Here is a 14,349-nt window from a genome sequence, read left to right on the forward strand (position 1 = left end):
CGCCCCCTCCGCTCCTCACCTTACCTCGTGCGTGGTTTTCACAGCCCAGAACCCTGCATGCCCCGCCCCTCCCAGTCCTTCCTGTCAGGAGCAAGCCCCCTCAGCTCCTTGCCTTACATTATGTGTGGTCTTCTCAGCCCCAGAGCCCACGGGGAGTCACCAGGCATGGGGTACCAGATCTCGAGGGGCCCTGGGGCTCCTCCGAAGCTAGTCGAGCCCGCAGTCTCTCCCACTCCCACTCCGGCCGCCAGTCACCACGGACAGCGGCCCAGATGACCTGCTTCCTGTGCCCCGGCATCTTCCCGCAGGAAGTGACGCAAACACGCAGGGAAGCCACGTTTCTGAGGAGGGTTCGAGTCTCCCAAGCTCCTGATCTGTGCTGCTGCCATCCTGCACTCTGGGATCCCTGCCTGGTTCAGTGGCAGTGGGTCTGCGACAGACTACAGTATCACAATCAGCAGTGTGGGGGCTGAAGATGCTGGACTATATTACTGTCAGCACCGTTCCGGCTGGCCTCTCACAGTGCTCCAGCTCTGGACAACAACCTCCAGGAAAAGTTTGGCTGCCTTAGCGCAGGGGCACAGCTGCTTAACCTTAGGTCAGAGCAGTGACTGCTGTCTTGTGAGGACTGAGCTCAGCTGGCTTCCTCCCAAACCCCACACCTGTCCCAGGCCCCACCTCTTTCACACATTACATTGTCCCAACAAAGGCAGGGCAGAGAGCTGAGAGTAATCCTGATAGTCGGGGATTTGGGAATGTGTGAGGCAGATAAACAAGTGGGATGACTAGACATTCCAAATCCATCCAAAATTCTTCACTCTCTCCCTCATATTTACATTGGAGAAGCAAAAGTTCTGGTTTTACTAAGAATGACAGATGCTGGCATATTTTCATCCAAGCCTTACACTTCTTAGGGCAGCTAGGTGGCACAGTGCATAGAGACCAGGCCTGACGTCAGGAAGAAACCAGCTGTGTGACCCGGGTTGAGTCACTTCACCCTGTTTGCTTGTTTTCTCATCTGTAAAATGAGCTGGAGAAGAAAATGACAAACCACTCCAGTACCTTTGCCAAGAAAACCCCAAATGGGGTCACAAAGAGACATAACTGAAATGACTGACAAATTCTAGATCAGCAGAACCTACAAAAAGACGGAATGAAAAAACTTTCCAGGCCAAGACAAATTAGAAGGTTGGCAGGAAAGGTCTTTTGCACCAGGGTAAGAGTGGAGTTAAGTCTAATGCATGTCAAGCAGTACCGAGTCTCAGTCCTATGGTAAGCAGGAGCACACCAGAGCTTGGGACCACAGGGAACCTGGAACCTGGTCACAGGTCCAGGGTGGAAAACAGTGCTTGTGGTTGCTCATGGATCAGTGCATAGGACAGGAGAGTAGCAAACACACATCTTCCTTACATCATACCAATTTGGAAGAACTAAAAATTTAAAGGTCCCTAGAATTATATCTAGAAACAGCTCCACAAAAAAACGAACTCAGGACAGTGTCCCTTCCACTCTGGAAATAGAGCACCATTTGAGCAAAGAGTTAAAAGTCAAGAAATAGGCTGGAAAATGAACAAAGAGCAGAAAAAAAGATACTGAATATAGAATGATGATGGTGACAGGGATGATCAAAACACAAACTCAGAAGAAGACAACAAAGTCAAAATTCCTACATCCAAAGCCTCAGAGAAAAATATTAATTAGTCTCAGGGCATGGAAGAGCTCAAAAAGGATTTTAAAAATCAAGTAAGAAAGGGAGAAGAAAAATTAAGAAGAGAAATGAGAGTGCTGTGACGAAATCATGAAGAAAGAGGCAAGAAGAAAGAGCTTGGTAATGGAGGCACCAAAAAAAAAATACTCAAGAAAATAAAACCTTAAAAAACACAGTAGGCCAAATGTTAAAAAAAAGCACAAAAATTTGCCAAAGAGAATAACTCCTGAAAAAGCAAAACTGGCTACATGGAAAACGAGTTACAAATATCCACTGAAGAAAAGAACTCCTTAAAAAGTAGAATTGGCCAAATGGAAACGGAGGTACAAAACCTGACTGAAGAAAATAATTCCTTAAAAATTAGAATTGGGCAAGTGGAAGCTAATAACTTTGTAACACATCCAGAAACAATAAAACAATACCAAAAGAATGAAAAATTAGAAGACAATGTGAAATACCTGATTGGAAATGCAACTGACCTCGAAAAGAGATCCAGGAGAGATCATTTAAGAATTACTGGACTGGAACAGCTAGGTGGTGCAGTGAATAGAGCACTGGCCCTGGAGTCAGGAGACCCTGAGTTCAAATCCAGCCTCAGACACTTGACACTTAACAGCTATGTGACCCAGGGCAAGTCACTTAACCCCATTACCTAGCAAAAAACAAAAAAACCAAAAAAATTACTGGACTATCTGAAAGCCATGATGAAAACAAAGAGCCTACACATCCTCCTTCAAGAAATTATTAAATTGCTCTCCAAAATGGTTGGATCATTTCACAACTCCAACAACGTGTTATAATTTTCCCACACCTCCAGCATTTATAATTTTCCTGTTTTGTCATGTTAGCCAATCTGATAGGTGTGATGTGGTACCTCAGAGTTGTTTTGATTTGCATTTCCCCAATCATTGGTGATTTAGGGCCTTTTTTCATGACTATAGATGGCTTTACTTTCTTTTATTTTTTTCCTCTTTCTATTAATTTATTTTATCAAGAATCACTTCCATAAGCTTTTGAGTTTAAAAATTTTCTCCCCCTTCCTCCCCAAGCCCCCCCCCAAGACGGCACACAATCTGATATAGGCTATACGTATACATTTCTATTAAACATATTTTCACATTGGTCTTGTTGTAAGGAAGAATTAGAACAAACAGGAGGAACCACCAGAAAGAGGAAACAAAACAGAAGAAAAAATAGCAAATGGTATGCTTGAATCTATAATCAAACTCCATAGTTCTTTCTTTGGATATGGATAGCATTTTCCATCAAAATGAATTAATTTTAAAAAAAAGAAATGAGGCCCTTATCAGAGACACTGGTTGTAAAAATTCTGTTTTCTGCTTCCCTCCTAATCTTGGTTGCACTGGCTTTGTTTATGCAAAAACTTTGCAACTTAATGTGACCAAAGTTATCCATTTTGCATTTCATAATGTTCTCTATCTCATTTGGTCATAAATTCTTCTGTTCTCCATAAACCTGACAGGTAAACCATTCCTTGTTCTCCCAGTTTGCTTAGAGTATCAGCCTTTATAGCTAAATCATGAGCCCATTTTGACTTCATTTTGGTATATGATACGAGATTTTGGTCTATGCCTAGTTTCCACCATACTCTTTCCCAGTTTTCCCAGCAGTTTCTGTCAAATAGTGAGTTCTTATCTCAGAAGCTGGCGTCTTTGGGTTTGTCAAATAGTAAATTAGTATAGTCATTGACTATTGTGTCTTGCATACCTAACCTATTCCACTGATCCACTACTCTATTTCTCAGCCAGTACCCAAGTAGTTTTGATGACTGCTGTTTTATAATACAATTTTAAGATCTGGAACTGCTAGGCCCCTTCCCTTGCATTTCTTTTCATTACTTCCATTGATATTCTGAACCTTTTGTTCTTCCAAATGAATCTTATTTTTTCTACCTCTATAAAAAATTTTTTTGTAGTTTCATTGGCATGGTACTGAATAAGTAAATTAGTTTAGGAAAATTATCATTTTGATTACATTAGCTTGGCCTACCCATTAACAATATTTTTCCAATTATGTAATATGACTTTATTTGTGTGAAAAGTGTTTTGTAATTCTGTTCATATACTTCTTGGGTTTGTTTTGGCAGGTAGACTCCTAAATATTTTATAATATCTACAGTGATTTTAAATGGAATTTCTCTTTCTATCTCTTACTGTTGGACTTTGTTGGTAATATATAGAAATGCTGATGATTTATGTGGGTTTATTGTACCTTTTCTCAGCAATGCAAGGATCTAAGAAATCTCCCAAAGTCTCATGATAGAAAATGCCATCCACATCCAAATAAAAAACTATGCAGTTTGACTGCAGATGGAAGCATACTATTTCCTATTTTTTTTCCTTCTGTTTTGTTTTGTTTCCTTCCTTGTGGTGTAGTCATCTTATTATATCCTCACAACAACCTTGGAAGGCAGGAGCTGTTATTATCCCCATTTTGCAGATTTTTTTTTTTCCCACAATTAGGGTTTATTTGCCCAGGGTCACACAGCTAGTAAGTGTCAAGTGTTTGGTCTGAGGCCAGATTTGAACTCAGTTCCTCCTGACTTCAGGGCTGGTGCTCTATCCACTGCGCCACCTAGCTGCCCCTCCCATTTGGCAGATTTTTAGAGAAACGGAGGAAGAGGTGAAACTCCATGTTTGGCAAAATGCAGTCCAAAAAAGTAAAATCAGGTACAATCATAATAATTGGATTAGAGTCCAAACCACAGAACATAAAGAGAATGCTGCCACCAGCCTCAGGGCCCATTACCTAGAGGCCCTTGGATGTTTTGACAGAAAAACTGATTGTTTATAAAAAATATAGCTAGCATTTATAGTGGTGTAGTCATGTTATTATAGCCTCACAACAACTTTGGAAAGTAGGAGCTGTTATTATCCCCATCTGGCAGATTTTTAGAGAAATTGAGGCAGAGTTGACACTCCATGTCTGGCAAAATGCAGTCCAAAAAAGTAAAACCAGGTACAATCAGCAGACAAGGGAATTTAAAACAATCAAAAAGAAGGTTCCCTGGGATGTCAGGAGTTCCTCTCCCAAAGCTGTTTTGTTTTTCCCAAATACTCTCCATGCCCCAGAATCCCTAAGTGGGTGCCAAATCACTCCACCTGGGAGGAAACGTAACTCAAACTGCTCCAGGTCTGCTCTATAACACCTCCTTTGCTCACAACAGCCCTTGTTGCTATTGTGGGAGTAGGAGTTTAACTCAACTCTACTGGGCTCCATTAGTGTCCCTGGGTCCAATAAAAAGACCTTTAGGGCTCATCTAAGAAAGGTCTGTTGTTTTAGGGATGAAGAGCTCAGACAGATAAAGTAACTTATCCAAGGTTCCACAGAGCAGTGGGTCAGAAGGCCATTCCCAATTAGGTCTAATCATTTCAGATGACACAAAGCAGGTAGTCAAGCTGGCTCAGCAATCACTAACATCAGGGCTCAGGGACTTCAGGTGTGGAATGGGAACTGGAAAGGAAAGCTCTGGGACAAAGGGCAATATCCTTTTCTAAGGACAAAAATCTGTGCAGAGCTGAAGAATAGGAAGGTAGAAAACCTATACAGAGGTCACTAGATGTGCTAATCTCTCCAACCCATGACTCACTGTGAAATCTCTCATCCCACCCACTTTTTTCTCATAAAGAGCTAAGGCACCATGTGGTTAAATTGAAGAGTCTTGAATTTGACCTAATTTTAAGATTCTCCAGAACAAGATGCTGTAACAGCCTTCCCATCCCCCCCAATTAATAGTATTATATTTTTTCCAAATACATGTAAACATGAAAGTTCACAACATTCACTTTTATAAGATTTTGAGTTCCAAGATTTTATTCTCTCCCCCTCCCCCACTTGGGTAGCAATCTGGTATAGGCTATACATGTAAAATCATATTAGAGATATTTACCCATTAGTCATCTTGTGAAAGAAGAATCAGAACAGAAGGGAAAAACCACAAGAAAGAAAATGCAAAAAACAGTAGGCTTCGATTTGAATTCAGACTCTGTAGTACTTTTGCTGGATTTGGATAGCACTTTCCATCATGACTCTTTTAGAATTGTCTTAGATCACTGTATTGCTGAGAAGAACTAAGTCTATCAAAGCTGATCATCACACAATGTCGCTGTTACTGTGTACAGTGTTCTGGTTCGGCTCGCTTCATTCTGAAAAAGTTTATGTATTTCTAGGTTTTTCTGAAATCCACCTGCTCACCATTTCTTGTAGCATAATAGCATTCCATTATATTCATATATTACAACTTGTTCAGCCACTCTCCAATGGATGGGCATCTCCTCAATTTCCAATTTTTTGTCTCCACAAAAAAGACCTACTGTAAATATTTTTGTACATCTAAGTCCATTTCCTTTTTCTTTCATCTCTTTGGGATACAGACCTTGTAGTGGTATTGCTGTGTCAAAGGGTATGCAGTTTTTTGGTTTCTTTGTTTTTATTGAGGCAACTGGGGTTAAGTGACTTGCCCACAGTCACACAACTAGTTAGCTTTGTGTGTCTGAGGCTGGATTTGAACTCAGTTCCTCCTTACTCCAGGGCCAGTGCTCTATCTGCTGCACCACCTAGCTGCCCTGGTATGCATAGTTTTATAGTCCTTTGGGCACAGTTCCAAATTGTTCTGCAGAATGGTTGGACCAATTCTGAATTGTGCTCATGTCCCTATTTTTCCACATCCCCTCCTGAATTTGCCATTTCCCTTTTTTGTCACGCTGGCCAATCTGAGGTAGTGTGACATGTTACTTCAAAGTTGTTTTCATTTGCATTTCTCTAGCTAAAAGTGATTTAGGGCACTCTTTCATTATTATTACTTTGATTTCTTCATTGAAAACTGTGTTTCTATTCCTAAACCATAATGGGAATCTTATTCATCTTTTCATGTGTGTCACTAATTAGATGACAAGGCATTTGGCTACCAGGAGAAAGTCATTGATAATCCTGCTGTTTACTTGCACTTCAGGGAACTTCTTCTCTTTGAAGTTCAGAGCACAGGACAGAAATCACATTGCATTAAAATCTGCCACAGGCTCTAATGAGGCTTTGTTTTAAATAAGGTGATTCCAAATCTTTATGGTCCACAGTGGCTACCCAAATGAAGAGGAGAAGGAGGAGAAGAAGCAGCAGCAGCAGCAGCAGCAGCATCAGGAACACAGCTCAGATTATGATATATTTCTCAAGTACCATCAACAATTATCCATCACACATTAGGCTCAGGCTCATCTGATGGCCAAGAGGTCATCCCCCAGCCTCTTCCATGCCATATTCTGAGGGACCAAAGTTAATACTAAGGATCTCCCAAAACCACCATCCACTCAGTAACCTCTCCCTTCCCCCTGAGGGCCCATGGGAGGATAACATTAAATCTTTGCCCCCTTTACAGGGCTCCTTAGAGGGAAGGAATATCTTCTCCCATGGTGCCTAAATAAGGACTCTGTGAAGTGCATCTAGAGACTCAGAATCACAGTTTAGTCAGCTGGGGGAATCTTCCCACACTCCTTATAATCAGGAAAATCACTCTAGTATCAATTCTCTGATGGACATAAAGTAGTGTGCTTAGTCTAAAGTCTTACCCAAACTCACAAAGTTTCTCTCCAGAAAGAAGTCTTTGATGTTGAGTAAGTTGTGTCTTCAGGCTGAAGATCTTCCCACACTCAATGCATTCATATGGTCTCTCTCCAGTATGAATGCTCTGATGTTGAGGAAAAGATACATTCAGGTGGAAGGCCTTCCCTTGTACATTACATTCAGAAGCCATGGACTATTTGAAGTTGAGAAAGATCTGATTTGTGACAGAAGGCCTTCCAACACTACTCACATTCATAAAGAATTTCAGTATGAATTCTCTGATACACAATTAACATGAGGCTTCTTCTTCAAGGCCTTCCTATATTCACTACATACATAAGGTTTTTCTTCAACATGAATTTTTGATGTCTAATAAGATACAAATTGCAATGGAAGGCCTTCCCACACTCTTTCCCAATCAACCCAGGATGAATTCTCTGATGGATAAAAAGTAGTATCCTCCATCTAAAGGCCAACCTACATGCATTGCACTCTTAAGATTTCTTTCCTGCATGAATTCTTTGGGGTTGAGTAAGTGGGATTCTCACTCTGAAGGTCTTCCCACATTCATGACATCCATGAAGTTTCTCTTCAGTATGACTTTTTTGATGTCAAATAAAATCTGAGTTGTAGGGGAAAGCCTTCCCACACTCCTTATATAAATAACATATTTCTCCAGTATGGAGTCTCTGATGTACAGTAAGATGGTTCTTTCTCCTGAAGGCCTTTCCACATTCACTACATTCAAAAGGTTTCTCTACAGTATGAATTCTGTGATGTACTATAAGTTGTATCTTATATTTGAAGGCCTTCCCACATTCAGTACATTCATAAAGATTCTCTTCAGTATGAATTCTGTGATGCATCCTAAGTTGTGTCTTATATCTGAATGCTTTTCCACATGCACTACATTTATACAGTTTCTCACCAGCATGAACTCTCCAATGCACAATAAGTTGTGTCTTACTTGTGAAGGCCTTCCCACATTCACTACATTTATAAGGTTTCTCTCCAGTGTGAATTCTGTGATGCAATGTAACTCGTGTCTTATCCCTGAAGGCCTTCCCACATTCATTACACTCATATGGGTTCTTTCCATTATGAATTTTCTGATGGCAAGTAAGGTTCTTGTTCCTGAAGACCTTTCCACATTCACTACATTGATAAGGTTTCTCTGCAGTATGAATTCTCTCATGCACAGCAAGCTCTGCCTTTCTCAAGAAGGCCTTTCCACACTTACTACATTCATAAGATTTCTCTCCACTATGAATTCTCTGATGCACTGTAAATTCGAAGTTAGTCCAGAAGGCCTTCCCACATTCACTACATTCATAAGGTTTCCCTCCGGTATGAACTCTGTGATGCACTTTAAGTTGTATTTTATCCCTGAAGGCCTTTCCACATTCACTACATTCATAAGGCTTCTCTCCAGTATGAATTCTCTGATGTACTGTAAGTTATATCTTATATTTGAAGGCCTTTCCACATTCACTACATTGATAACGTTTCTCTCCAATATGAATTCTCTGATGCAGAGCAAGGACCTTCTTTCCCCTGAAGGTCTTCATACATTTACCACATTCATAAAGATTCTCTCCAGCATGAATTCTTTGATGTCGAATAAATTTTGACTTGAAAAGAAAAGCTTTCCTACACTCCTTACATTCATAAAAATGTTTCCAGTATGAATTCTGTGATGCACTCTCAGTCCTGAAGTATTCCTGAAGACCTTCCCACATTCAGTACATTCGTAAGGATTCTCTTCAGGATGAATTCTGTGATGCATTGTAAGTTGTGTCGTATATCTGAATGCTTTTCCACATGCACTACATTCATATGGTTTCTCACCAGTATGAACTCTCCAATGCACAGTAAGTTGTGTCTTACTTCTGAAGGCCTTCCCACATTCACTACACTCATAACAGTTTGTTCCAGTATGAATTCTCTGATACCGAGCAAGGTACTTCTTGTTGCTGAAGGCCTTTTCAAATTCACTACATTCATAAGGTTTCTCTCCAGTATGAATTTTCTGACGCACAAAAAGGTGCTCTTGCTCCTGAAGGCCTTCCTATATTCATGATGTTCAATAAGTTTATCTCCAGTAAATTTTCTGCTCTCGGAAAGGAAGAATAAAAGAGCTGATTAACCTTGCCTTTTTTACCCTTTCCCAAGATTCTTAGTTCCTCAAAGGTTTTAGTACCATTCTCTTGCCTTCTCACCTGAGAAGGATAGTATCACTAGTCTTTCACTAAGAATCACTATACTTTATTTGAAAGTATGATGATTCAGAAGTAACATGTAAATGATTTGATTGAGGATAAAATTACCTGGAGAGGTGACTGAACCCTTTCTCTACTTTAACAGGTTTACATTTGAATAGAATAAGACTATTCAGAAAAAGCAGATGACTTTGAGAAATTGCAAATGTATCCTTACCATCTGAGGTGAAAATAGGAAGAGAAAAGACTGAACAGAAAGAAAACAGAGAATTGAGTTTAGAGTGAAGAAGAAAAAGATATATGAAGTAAACAGAATAAAGAAATATGAGGGGGAAAATGTAACAATCATTGCCTTAAATTTTCTCTAAAAATCCAACATATCTACTTTGTAAGGGATTGATCAAAATTTTTAAGAGTAAAACATATAGGTGTTTTTGACAAGAGAAATTATTAATAAATACCTGAAACATTACTCAAAACTCTGGTAATCAAAGAAGTAAAAATGAAAATAATTTGGAGGTAGCAAAAAAAAGCCACCAGATTACCTACTTTTAAAATGACAAATTTTGGGCACTGCCATACATTTTTTTCAGTTTGTGTTAAACAGTGATTTCGTATCCCAGAAGCTGGGGTCTTTGGATTTATCAAAGAGTAGATTAGTTTAGTCATTGACTGTTGTGTCTTGTATGCCTAACCTATTCCACTAATCCACCACTTTCTCTTTTAGTCAGTACCATGTAGTTTTGATGATTGCTGCTTTATAATACAATTTAAGATCTAGTACAGCTAGGCCACCTTCCTCTGCATTTCTTTTCATTAGTTCCTTTGATATTCTGGACTTTTTGTTCTTCCAGATGAATTTTGTTATTGTTTTTGATAACTCAATAAAATAATTGTTTGGTAGTTTGATTGGTATGGCACTAAATAAGTAAATTAATTTAGGTGGAATTGTCATTTTTATTGTTAGCTAGGTCTACCCAAGAACAACTGATATTTTTCCAATTATTTAGATCTGACCTTATTTGTGTGAAAAGTGTTTTGTAATTGTGTTCATATACTTCTTGATTTTGTTTTGGCAGGTAGGCTGTGAAATATTTTATAATGTCTATGGCAATTTTAAATGGAGTATTTCTAACTCTTGTTGCTACGCTTTGTTAGTAATATACAGAAATGCGTGTGGTTTGTGTGGGTTTATTTTATATCCTGCAACTTTGCTGAACTTGTTTGTTATTTCAAGTCATTTTTTACTGGATTCTCTAAATATACTATCATATCAGCTGCAAAGAGTGACAGCTTTGTTTCTTTTTTGCCTATTCTAATTCCTTCAATTTCTTTTTCTTCTCTAAACTGCTAAGGTAACATGTCTAGCACAATACTGAATAACAGGGGTAATAACAGACATCCTTGGTTCACCCCGTCTTACTGAAAATGCTTCTAGCTTATCCCCATTACATATAATGCTTGCTGATTGTTTTTGATAGATGTTATCTATCATATTAAGCAAGACTCCATTTATTCCAGTTACTCCTAAAGGGAGGAATAACTCCAGTGAGAATTAAAAAACATACTCTAGTGCTTTTAATAGGAATGGGTGTTGTCTTTCATGAGATGCTTTTTCTCCATCTATTGAGATAATCATATGATTTTTCTTAGTTTTGTGGTTCATATGCTCAATTATGCTGCTAGTTTTCCTAATATTGAACCAGCCCTGCATTCCTGGTATAAATCCTACCTGGTCATAGTGTATTGTCTTTGAGATGACTTGTTGTAATTTCTTTGCCAGCATTTTATTTAAAAATTTTGGCTCAATATTCATTTGGGAAATTGGTCTCTAATTTTCTTTCTCTGTTTTGGCTCTTTCAGCATCATATTTGCATCATAAAACCTATTTTCTAAGACTCCTCTTTTGCCTATTTTCCCAAATAATTTATATAGCATTGGAATTATTTTTGAAATGTTTGATAGAATTAACTCATAAATCCATGTGGCCCTGGATTTTCTTAGGGAGTACATTGACAGCTTGTTCAATTTCTTTTTCTGAAACTGGGTTAAGTATTTTATTTCCTTTTCTGTTAACCTGTGCAATTTGTATTTTTGTAAATATTCATCGATTTCACTAAGATTGTCAAATTTATTGGCATGCACTTAGGCAAAATACCTCCTAATGATTGTTTTGACTTCCTCTTCATTGGTGGTAAATTCACCTTCTTCGTTTTTGATGCTACTGATGTGGTTTTCTTTTCTTTTCTTTTTTGTGAGGCAATAGGGGTTAAGTGACTTAGAGTCACACAGCTGGTGAGTATTATGTGTCTGAGGCCAGATTTTCATTTGGTGCTTCCTGACTCCCGGGCTGGTTCACCACCTAGCTGCCCTTCTTTTTTTTAAATCGAACTAACGAAAAACTTATCTATTTCATTGTTTTTTTCATAAAATGAGCTCTCAGTTTTATTTACTAGTTCAATAGTTCTCTTAATTTCAATTTTATTAATCTCTCCTATGGTTTTCAGAATTTCTGCTTTGGTATTTCACTGGGAATTTTCAATTTGTTCTACCTTTTTTATTGCGAGCCCAATTTTTGTTTTGTTTTATTGCTTCATTCTCGGAGTTCCTCCCATTAGGTCTAATTGTTCTTTACATCATAACTAATGGGAAAATATGCTTAATATGAATGTATAAGTATAGCCTATATCAAACTGCATGCTGTCTTGGCAATGGTGGGGGGAGGCTGGGAGGGAGAGAAATTTAAAACTCAAAATCTTGTTGTAGTGAATGTAGAAAATTAAAAATAAATTATCAAGGAAAAAATAACAAAACAATAAATTTTAGCCAAATATTTTGAAATAGCTACATATCAAGCTACTGCTGCCTTTTTTCTGAAAAGGAACATCAATTTTGGCTACAGCTACAGAACTGTTCATATCCTTTGACCCAATAGTACCAGTACTAGGTTTGCATCCTCAATATGTTACTAAAAACAAACAAGGCACTCTCAGTAAAAATTTTCACAACAGCTATTTGTAAAATTGAAAAATACTGAAAACCTATAGGTCTATTGATTGGCTTATGGCTAAACAAGTCCTGACATATAAACATATTACTGTGCCTTTATATACATAATTTCAAAGCACAAGGAAAAACTATGATACATAACATCACAGACTCAAGAAAGGGGAATTAGGTGAGGATTAAATATTTTTAACATCAGCAAAGCAACATTATCAAAAAATAAAAAAGAAGAAAATATCAGAAGAGAACTAAGAAGTAAAAAGAGCACATTACTTAATATCTTAAGTAATGTACTTATTTTAAAAGGGAGAACGAATTCATGCAAGTGAGGCAGGGGAATGCCTGCTTAAGAGAAAATAATCTTCAATGAACAGAAGAGAAATACCTGCCCTGTACAAAGGCAACAACTTTCTTTGAGGGTGGAGGTACACTTCAATAAAGAGATAGATTAAAAAAAGTAATTTCTTGGGGTAAAAAATGAAGTATGTAAATCTCAGCTCTTCTCAACAGGTATGAGAAGCTTTGATAGGCCATCTGTGTTCAACATTTTGACCTAAAATGATCAACAGATCACTATTCTGCAATGACCCATCTGCTTGGCTTTTATGTAGTCACCTGGACAGCTGCTTCTTGGAATATCTGCCTCTGGCATCCAAGATGCTTCCTTTCTTTCTAACTGGTAGATCACATCTGGTTTGGAAACTGCAAATCCTGTTCATTGAAAATGAAAAAGTGCTAGGCAGTCATTTCAGAGCCCCATCATAGAAGAAATAGATGAAATATCCCTTCCAACTCCTAGAAGAAAGGTAGGGGAACAAGGGTGCTGAATGTATTTTATACTATCAAGGGCACTGTGTTAGTTGATTTCATTGGAGACTTTTGTATTTCAAATGTGTGGAGCTCAGTGAGCTGGGTGGAGGGAGAAGGAGGGTTTTCTTTTCTTTTTTTTTTTAAGATGTCAAAGGGAGGAGAAATTGCATTTTAAAAAATGCATCCACAAAACTTAATAAAAGAATTCAAAACTAGTTAAAGCCCTATGCTAGGAAGACCTCAAGGAAATACAAAAGACCACTGAAGGATATTCTATATTATGGTAGAATGGATTACTGAGTAGGGCTTGGGGCAAAAATTGTTCATTTGACTCATTCCCTGCTTAGACAGTGGAACATTTTGTATGATGAAACCTACATTGGGATTAAAAAGAAAATCTTGGATTTGAAGCAGCAGAGAGGGGAAGACACATTCTCAAGAATAACATCAAATCAAGAAATCAATTTTAAGGGATACTAAGCAAAAACCTTTTTTCAGGAAACAAGTAGCACAAGTAATCTGTCTCTTGGCTACAAAAGGATTAGGAATATTTTCCTCTTGTACGCCAAAGAATAACAGTTAAAATTTTGAAAGTTGTCATAGCATATATCAAGACTCCAAAGGGGCAGCTGTTCTTACCCAAAGAGACCAAGTTCCTATAGTTCTCCAGCATCACATCCCTGCACAGCTTTTTCTGAGATGGGTTCAATTGTACCCACTCCTCTGGGGTGAATTCCACAGCCACATCCTTGAATGTCACTGATTCCTGAAACAACAAGAACAGTTGTGCTTACCCAGCTATAGCTCTGCTATGAAGTTCAAATGTAAACTTCTTGCCAGGAGGGTGACAGAATGCAGGGCATCAGGACAGCAAGTGGTACAGGGAATTGAGGCAACTGAGTCAACCACACTGCCTCCATTTTGTGGACTGACTCAGTTCTGGAGGTAGCTCAGTTCTTTTTCTGTTCAATTATAGGTCTAGTCCAACTTGTCTTGTGAAAAAAATTTATTCAATTGAGGGAACTGGGA

At 38.4% G+C, this 14,349-nt stretch overlaps 1 pseudogene; it reads right to left on the reverse strand.

The window, feature by feature from the left end:
• Window positions 1-6,356: 6,356 nt before the first annotated feature.
• On the reverse strand, window positions 6,357-14,082 carry LOC114048989 (annotated as a pseudogene).
• Window positions 14,083-14,349: the final 267 nt, after the last annotated feature.

The sequence above is a fragment of the Vombatus ursinus genome, unplaced genomic scaffold (assembly GCF_900497805.2).
Source record: "Vombatus ursinus unplaced genomic scaffold, bare-nosed wombat genome assembly UNPS02002854.1, whole genome shotgun sequence".
Classification (NCBI taxonomy): Eukaryota; Metazoa; Chordata; class Mammalia; order Diprotodontia; family Vombatidae; genus Vombatus; species Vombatus ursinus.